Raw genomic sequence first — 9512 nt, 5'->3', positions numbered from 1 at the left:
TAACCAACCCCAGGGCTACAACAAAAGCTATCAAATCACAGTGCCCATGATCAGAGCTAGTAGATGAGGCATATTCCGGGCCATCCGTGTTTCTTCACCCATCTTTTGTAAGCTCCGACATTTAACAAGCACTCACTGGATGGAAACACAAAATTTCCTGTAGACGAGGCCTGGATAACCTGATTCAAGGCATCAGTGGGGATCCTGGTCAGGCCATTCCTCCCTCACTGAAGTGACAAGCGATCAGGAACTGGAAATTCCTTTGTGTTGAACATTCTTTTCTTGGGGGGCCCGCTCTGTTGGAGGAAACATGCCATGACACCCCCAAGGTCTCAGGTTGTGCATTTTCCTATCCGAAATGAAAAGAAGACGGAGCCCTGAAGGAGAGCTGAAGGTTACAGATAAAGCGTCTCCTGTTAAGAAGTCACTGCTTTACGATTTACAATTTATTACAGCTACTTGTGTCTAGTACTTTCTGTAGAATGTGAAACAGCATATACAGTGGCCATCACAGCCAGCTGGAACATTTCTACTTCATTTATTTAGTCAACAGTGGGTGGGACCCTCATAAATTTCACCAGCATGTAGGTTGTTCAACAGGTCAGACTCCTTTTCTGCGAAAACTGTTTTCAGGTTTTAATCCCAAGTATCCAGCCTGAGAATGTTTCTCATTTTTCCTTCCCGCTTCTCTTTCCTCACCAAGTAAATCTATAGCTGTGGCCTCAATGAAACACAAAAGTCAGACGTGAATAATTTGAAGCCATATGAAAAACAATTAGCACAGAAATTGTCCTAGTAAGGCTACTGGAGGGTATAGAACAGCTGTGCTCGGTTCCATTTTGTTCATTGTCTTTTAAAGTGAGTGTCTTGAGTTATAATTTACATACAATAACATTTACCTTTTTAAAGAGGATAGCCTGATGAGTTTCTGACACTTGAATACGGGTTGTTCAAACGCCATCACAATTAAGATACAATTTTTATCACCCCAAAGGGTTCCCTTGTCTTAAAAATTAATCCCTACCCCCTACTCCCAACTCCTCGCTCCCATTATCTGATTTCTGGTGTTAAGAGTTTTGCCTTTTCCAGAATGTCACATGAATGGGATCATATAGTACTTACTCTTTGGGGTCCGACCGCTCTGACTTAACAAAATGGTCTTACGGTTTATCCCTGTTGTTGCAGGGATGTGTAGTTTGCTCCTTTTTATTAGTAAAGTGTGCCAGCGAATGGATGGACCACAGTTTGTCTATACTCTGACCAGCTGATGGACATTGAGATTGTTCCTGGTTTGTGGCTCTTATGAACGAATGATGTCGTAAACAGTTTCATTTCCTTTGAGAATGGGGTTGATGGGTCATACGGAAGTTTTACGTTTAATTTTATAAATAACCACCAAACCATTTTTCCCAAGCGGCTCTACCATTTTGTATTCGCACCGGAAGTTCATAAGGGCTCCAGTCCTTCCTCCTCCCCAACAGTGCTGACTATTATCTCTCTTCTTTTTTAAAAGAATTCTTTAATGTTTTTATTTATTTTTGAGACAGGGAGAGACAGAGCATGAGCAGGGAAGGGGCAGAGAGAGAGGGAGGCACAGAATCGGAAGCAGGCTCCAGGCTCTGAGCTGTCGGCACAGACCCCGACGCGGGGCTCGAACTCACAAACTGTGAGATCGTGACCTGAGCTGAAGTCGGACGCTCAACCGACTGAGCCACCCAGGCGCCCTGCTATTGTGTCTCTTCTTAATCCTTGTCACACTGCTCAGTATGTCATGGTATCTCATTGTGGCTCAAACTTCCATTTCCTCAGTGACTAAAAATGTGGAGTGTCTTTTCATGGACTTAGTCATCACCTTTATCTCAGGGTCTGTTCAAACCTTTTCCCCATGTTTAAACTGGATTGTTTGTCTTATTATTAAGTGGTAGGCCTTATTCCTATCTTCTGGACAGCAGCCTTTTTCATGTTTAAGACCTGTGTTTTGCAAATATTCTCTCCCCATCGGTGACTTATCTTTTCAGCTTCTTAACGTGGTGTTCAAAGGACAGAAGTTTTTATTTTGCTGAAATCCAGTTTAGCTCTTTTTTTTTCTTTTGTAGTTTCTGTGTTTCGTATCTTATTTAAAACTTGAGGGACTTAAATTTTTTGTGTTTGCTGTTAAATCAAATGAAGCTACAGTAACTGATACAGCATAATACTGACAATAAATGTAGGCATCCAGGTCAATGAAACAGAATAGAGTCTATTTGATCTTTGCTATCTCACCTAAAACATTAATCATTGCTTAGCTTCATTAAGCAGAAATGTTCACATTTCTCTGATTCTCTTAAAACGTTACCCATTTATTTGTTTGAATTGTGATCAAAATAAGTCCCAAACTTTGTGACGAACTGATGTATTTCCTAGGTCTCTTTTTATTGTTGACCCCCCCCTTCATCTATTTTTTCTGGCTTTTATTTTTTTTTTTTTTTAGTGTTTATTTACTTACTTTGAGAGAGGCAGAGACAGAGAGGCAGAGAAAGAGGGAGAGAGAAGCCCAAGAAGGCTCTGTGCTACAGCCCAGAGCTTGACACAGGGCTCGAACTCACAAACTGTAAGATCCTGACCTGAGCTGAAATCAAGAGTTAGATGCTTAACCGACTGGGCCACCCAGGTGCTCCACATTACTATTGAAATTTGTACCTTTTGACCGATTTTGTCCATTTTGCCCATTCTCCTTCCCCACCGACCTTCACCCAGGCAACCACCAATCTGTTTCTATGAGTTGGGGTTCTTTTTTTTTAAGATTCTACATGTAAATGAGCTCATACAGTACTTGTCTTTGTTGGACTTTTTCCTCTTAGCATAACGCCTTCAAGATCCATCCAAGTTGTCTCTTATGGCGGGATTCCCACCACCGTCTCCATTCTGGATCATGTGGGCCCTTCCAGCTCCTAGTCCCGGAAGGTCTCACCGTTCCACCTCAAACCTTCCCAGTGTGTTTGCACGTATTTTCTTCCCCTCCTATCGTTTCGAGAACAAACTTTCCAACTGCTTCTGACCCTGTCCGTTCTTCAGTCCACTGCACTCTGTTTTTCACAGAATTCCACTCTATTAAAAATACTCTGCAAACAGGTCACTGTTGACTTTCCTAATCATCTGAAAGCAGGTCAGCCAACATAGAACCACGGTAGCCCAGGCAGCACAAAGGAAGGAAACGAAGAAAAATGGGACAGGAGATAAAAGAGGTACTCAGAGGCTGGACTTGCGGTTTTTCAAGTGAAGTCCACAGACCACAATTGCGTCAGAAGCACCTGGCGCCTTCCTAAAAGCACGGGTGCCCGTTCAAGCTGGCTTCATGAGCTTTTTCCATTTATTCATAGTTTTCGTTGTTGCTGGCTTGGTTATTGTTATTGTTTGCTTTGAATATTGCCTTATTCGGGGGCACCACGAGATGTCGTAGGCCCATCTTGTGTTTTCTCTACCTAGCCCGGGATTCGGCCAATACTTTGCGGAGTCCTGGTGTCTTTTACATGAAAGTAGTACTTAGAAGTGAAGATCCGGACGTGAGATGGGCTTGTGGCTGTGGGATTGTTGCAGCTGTCAGGCCATGTCGCTGGACAGAGCCAAGGAGCACACGCATACGCCTAGACACAAAACCAGACACATAATCACATTTACATGTCTACCTATATCTATCTATCTACTTACCTACTAAACCAGGAATTTACTGGTACCTCCAAACCCCATCTACCACCATGGATCACTGGAATGATTTCAGATTTCTCTCTGTATCATCATTTCCTTCTCAGATTGGTATCCAGTCTCCTTACAACATATTTACCTATTTGATCAGCCCCAGCTTTTATACTTCGTCTTCCATATTCGCTGCCGCCCCTTCCTGCTCCAGCCCTGCACCCCCTTCCAGGCCACCCTGCCCTGGAGTGTCTTCCTTAGCTTGACACCCTGCATCAGGATGCACTCTTGCCCCACATGGACAGTCTGCCCCCCACACAGGCTCCGACACACACATACTGGGCCACGGAAGCTGCCCACCTCCTCCTACACGACAGGTGGCTTAGGATTGAGTTGTTCAAGAAGCCACGGGAAAGGAAGATGAAAAGAAGTGAGAGGAGGGGGAAAAGAGAAGGAAGGGGAAGAGAAATAGGAAGTAGATGCAATATCTCCTTAGTAGGGCAGCAAAACAGATGAGGATGGGTTTAGAGGCGCTAGTTAGGAATTTTGTATTCCAAGCCTTGGATGCTTATGATTTTATAGGAGTGGTCAGTGGGGTAGAGAGAAGTAGACCAGCTAGGAAGATATTTAGGAGATAAAATGGACGGAACTTGAGGACAGGTAAAATACAAGGGATGAGAAACAGAAGGAGCGTTGCACTGAGGATGATTCTTCATACTTGTGTGGTAAATGATGCCATTGCTAGAAAAGGACCAAATTCTACGTAGCCACACATTTTTGTAAATCTCTTAAATAGCATTGACATACCTGCTTTGTATTATAGTTATTTGTAGGTATGTAAGATTTTCTCTTTCTTTTTTCTTTTTAAGATTTTATTTTTTTAAGTAATCTCTATACCCAGCAAGGGACTCAAACCCACCACCCCACGATCAAGAGTCCCACCCTCCAACTGAGCCAACCAGGCACCCCTATACACATGTAAGATTTTCAAATCGAGGCTTTTCAGAGGTTGGCAAAAAAGGCCCACAGGTCAAATGAAGCCTGTTTTTATATGGTCCAGCTAAGAATGGGGTTTTTTTTTTTTTTTACATTTTTTAAATGTTTATTTATTTACTTTGAGAGAGAGAGAGAGAGAGCAGGGGAGGTGCAGAGAGAAGAAAGAAAGAATCCCAAGCAGCGCTGAGCCTGATGTGGGGCTCGAACCCACAAACCATGAGTTCGTGAGATCATGACCTGAGCCGAAACCAAGAGTCAGTTGCTTAACCCGCTGAGCCACCCAGGCGCCCCGGTTTTTAACATTTTTAATGGTTGTTAGAAAAATAACATAAAGAAAGATGAATAGGCAACACAGGTGGTATGGGGTGGGCAAATTTTCAAATATTTCCTCTCTGGCCCTTCATTGGAAAAATGTATAGACCTTTGGTTCATGTAGTGTCTCTTGCTTGATTAGGTAATGAATACATATTTATAAAATTGAATTTTATACTTGAAAAAAAGTTCTCCAAAGAATTTAAAATTGTAAAGTAGAAATAATACATAAGGAGGCTTAAGATAAGTTTCTTACATAGAAAAATGCATATTTTGAAACTTCAGAAAAAATGGAGAATCTTCTGCTGACTTGGTCAGTCAACAAAGATTCATGAGGAAGGAGAATTTGTAAGTTGAACTTGGGAAGTTCAACTGGGCGGGTCTAACTGAAAGAATTGAAGCAGTCTTAAGTATTTATGATGAAATGAACATATTTTTAATCTTTCAAAATTTTACACTGTGGATGATAAATCATATTCTCCTAACCATCAAGCTTTATGCACATAATATCTCAGTTTCAGCCTTTACTCCCCTTATCATAACTAGGAACAAAAAACTCTTTAAACTGATTGTTACTAGTTGACCAGTAAATGGCTCAACAATTGAGCAAATGTGAAGCCACAGTCCATCGTCTTGCTTACAATTGCATTTGTATAGAACCCAGTAATTTCTCCATGTGAAAGCAATTGTTCTACCTCTTCTGCAGACCCCCACCCCCACCCCTACCACCAAGGTTTACGTTGTGCCATGTTCTATAACCGTTACCTAGGATTAAGGTTTGGGTATTTTTGCAGTGGATGGTCTTTGGTAACTATTTGGTCTCGTTTTCTTAAGAGGCCAGGTCACAGGAATTGCCACGTGTCTGAATACGCAAGTTGGTAACTTGAGCTTAGCCAAGGATGTGACATTTTTAATAGGACAAGAGCCAAGTTGTTCTATTTCCATACAGGTGGTTACAAGCAAAACATATTAGTCACAGTAAAGGAAGTAAAAATGCAATAAAAAAAGGTAGAGATGCTGCCTTGTTCCCTTCCTCCAAGGAATTGAACTTTAAACACTCAGGTTAATGGAGACTTTCTTTCTGAAGCATTTCCTTACCCCTCCTCCATCTGTTTTTGAAGCTAGAATTAACTATGTCTTTTCTACACCCATGCCTAGTATTTTCTGTACCATTTTATACAGTTTAAGTGTCTATAAGTGCTTGTATAACAATTCAGAGCAGTTGTCCACATGTCTGCTTTGCCCGCTGGACTGCAGACTTCTCGGGGAAAGGACCTTGTCTATCTTTCTCGTTCCCTCACCTAATCAAGTGCCCACCACAGAGCAGGCACTCCACAAATGTGTGCAGATGAGTAAATGCATGAATGGCTTAGAGTTACTGGGTGATGACACTGCCTATAGAGGGAGTGGCCAGGACCTAATACCCGTTTTCTGCCTCCCAAGATGATGGAGTCCTCAATTTTTGCTTGGTTACATGGCCGTCTGGAAAGGAAGCTTCAATTCCCAGCCTCCCTTGCAGCTAGGTGTGGCCATTTGGCTGATGTCCACCCAATGGGATGCAAGCATATGCACAGGGTGGCAGTTTCCAGGCCCCTTCTTCACCTTTCATTCACGTTATTGGGCCTGGATCAAAAGGTCAAGAGCTACATTCCGGGGATGGTGGGTCATGGGGGCCAAAGGAGCCTGGGATCCTAAGGACTTCACGGTTTGTGGCTGCCACCTCAGCCGTGAGCTGCAAACCCTGGACTGTTGCCTGAGGAAGAAATAAACTTCTAGTTCTGAAAACCATTACCACTTTAGCTTTGTGTATCACTCTCAGCCAAACCTATTGCTAGGCAATAGAGGACTCAAAGTGTTGACAGCCTAGAGCGCCTAATTACCCACAAATCACAGGGCTGTGGAAACTGTCTTTAAAAACAAACAAAGCAAAGATCTAAGGATTTCACCCCCTTCTCCCCACCCACATCCAGGTTGCAGGATTTGCTGTGGAAAGCTAGGTCTGCAAATTCAGTTATGCGGAAACTTAACTGGAAGAACAGTAGGAGAGAAATTAGGGGAGGGAGGGAGAGGGGGAGGATGGGAAACAGACAGGACAAAACAGAGAGACATTAATGAAATGAAAGGAAAAATTAATGGTAACTAATATCAGGCCTCTCTCAGCTTCCTCTCCTTTCCCCACAAGGCAGGAGTAGAATGCACAGAAAGGGAAGATGAGACTTCTACCTTGACTGAGGAAAATTACAAAACATTACAGCAGAAGGGGCAACAAAGAATATAGAGGCCAATCTTGTAATTTCACAGATGAAGTGGGGTCAAGGGGAAAGAAATTACCTTATTCAGCTCACACAGCTGTGAGGATCAAAGCCAATAGCGGGTCCTAAGACAGTACAGTTGACCCTTGAACAACGTGGGGGTTAGGAGCACCAACCCCATGTGCAGTCCAAAATCTGTGAATAACTTCTGACTCCCTAATAGCCTGTTGTTGACCAGAAGCCTTACTGATAAACAGCCGATTAACACATAGCAAAACCCTGGATTGCTAGTAACGTGTTCTACAAGTGTTCCACAAGATGAGCAAGCATTTTAAATAAATTTTAACTTGATAAACGAGCGATGTCTTGCAATACAAGTAGTACGTGATGCCGAATGTCACGTGATCACCACTGAACCAATGGTTCTTGAAATTCGCTTTGATATACGAGTGCTTTGGATTACAAGCATGTTTTTCAGAACAAATTATGCTCGCAAACCAAGGTTTTGCTGTATTTTGTATGTTACAGGTATTAAATACTAAATTCTTACAATGAAGTAAGCTACAGAAAAAAAAAGTCATTAAAATCATAAGGAAAATACATTTACAGTACTCTACTGTATTTATTGAAAAAAAAATCGCATGTAAGTAGACCTGTGTAGTTCAAACATATGTGTTCCAGGGTCTACTGTATTTACTCTTCTATATAGGGTTCTCTCTGTTAATCTCAGATTGTTAAAGATGGAAAGATGCTTAGTCCAAAGTCCTCATTTTAAAAGTAAGGAAAGATGTTTTGAGAGAAGTCAACTAAATTGTCATGGTCACGCAATTGGTTTCTTTTTTTGTTTGTTTGTTTGTTTGTTTGTTATTTTTGAGAGAGAGAGCAAGCAGGGAAGAGGCAGAGAGAGAGGGAGACACAGAATCGGAAGCAGGCTCCAGGCTCTGAGTGCTCAGGACAGAGCCCGAACACGGGGCTCGACCTCACAGACCAGGAGATCATGACCTGAGCTGAAGCCGGCCCCCCAACCGACTGAGCCACCCAGGCGCCCCAATTGGCTTCTTACTACCAAATCAGCTTACCTTCCCTAGTCTTTGCATTCACAAACAACGATGTGCTGGAAAAGCTTATATTAATCCAAAGTAAATGTGCATATTCAAAGGGGGCATGGAGATCAGCAATACCGTGTAAATGCAAATGTAAAAACACCCTCCCCCCACGACACAACGTATGTTGGTCCACGACCAGTTAACAGTTTTTAACATCTGACACTTTTCTTCCTGTCCTAACTGACCACCAGAGTTATTTTGCAAAACTATGTTTCCAAGTTCCCAAGACGGATACATGGCTTAAATATATGTTTTAAACTTGCAATTGTTCTATCTTTGAACTCCTTGAGAAGTAACACTATTCATCTTCACCTTTAAACTGCTCTGTGGAGTTTGTTACGAGCTGTTTACACATACCAGCCCTCTTTTTCTGCACAGAACATCTCTCAGCAGGTCACCGGGCTCTTAGAACTGAACCCTTCAAATTCCTGTAAATTTCCTTCTGTTGATAATACTGGCTTTCACCCTTCGCGGAAACAGGGCAGAAGGAATGAGAGCAAAGAGGAAATGAATTTGGATGGGAAGAAGCCCTCGTCACCTTGTGAATAAAATGCGCGTGAAAGCTTCAGTAACATGTGAGGGCACAAAGGGAGAGACAGGGATTCTCCGGGAGAGAGGAGAACAGCCCCACACGGGGAGCTGGGTCGGGTGGTGTGGATCTGCACCCCTGTGCGTGAAGTGCTGCAGTGCTGAGGGCGAGGGTGTACTTACAACCAGGGTCTACCCTGCACCAGGAAGAAGCCTTGGGGTATTTTCACTAGTGGCTCTCCTCTGTCCAAGCAGCACCGGTTGATGTCCTTGAAAACGTTCTCATGTGCCCACTTCATTCTTAACGAGGACAAGCGCATTAGTCATGCAACTCACGGACAAATAGGAATGTCTGTAGCTCTGGACACAGTCACGAACTCATTGTTCTTTGCACAGGAAGCTCGGCTCTGCGTGCTCAAATGTCATCCTCTAAAGGTCAGCTCTAAGTCCACAGAAGCAGTCTAGGAACACTGACAGCCGAGCTGAGCACGCGGCACTTCAAACAAGAAAGCTCTACAGTGGTTTTCGTCTCCCCGAACAGCGGCAGGTACAGGCTGGCAAGCCTGCCTTTGCCCCTGGGCAGACTGCCCTTTGGAAAGGAAAGCGGTCTCTCCAGACTTTCCTGTTGGAAACAGTGCCTGAGACT

The 9512-nt window shown here is 43.2% G+C and overlaps 1 long non-coding RNA gene across 1 annotated transcript; it reads right to left on the bottom strand.

The window, feature by feature from the left end:
- Nucleotides 1-431: 431 nt before the first annotated feature.
- Nucleotides 432-9195, bottom strand: LOC112867178 (uncharacterized). The gene is made up of 2 exons (XR_003224194.2): nucleotides 9050-9195; nucleotides 432-3623 (listed from the first exon to the last, which is right to left on the bottom strand). It is a non-coding gene; the product is annotated as an uncharacterized LOC112867178 (long non-coding RNA).
- Nucleotides 9196-9512: the final 317 nt, after the last annotated feature.

This window comes from Puma concolor, chromosome B4 (assembly GCF_028749965.1).
Source record: "Puma concolor isolate L17-30 chromosome B4, mPumCon1.1.hap2, whole genome shotgun sequence".
Classification (NCBI taxonomy): Eukaryota; Metazoa; Chordata; class Mammalia; order Carnivora; family Felidae; genus Puma; species Puma concolor.
Note: the sequence above shows the minus strand (reverse complement) of the source record. Positions and strands in the feature narration are given on the sequence as shown.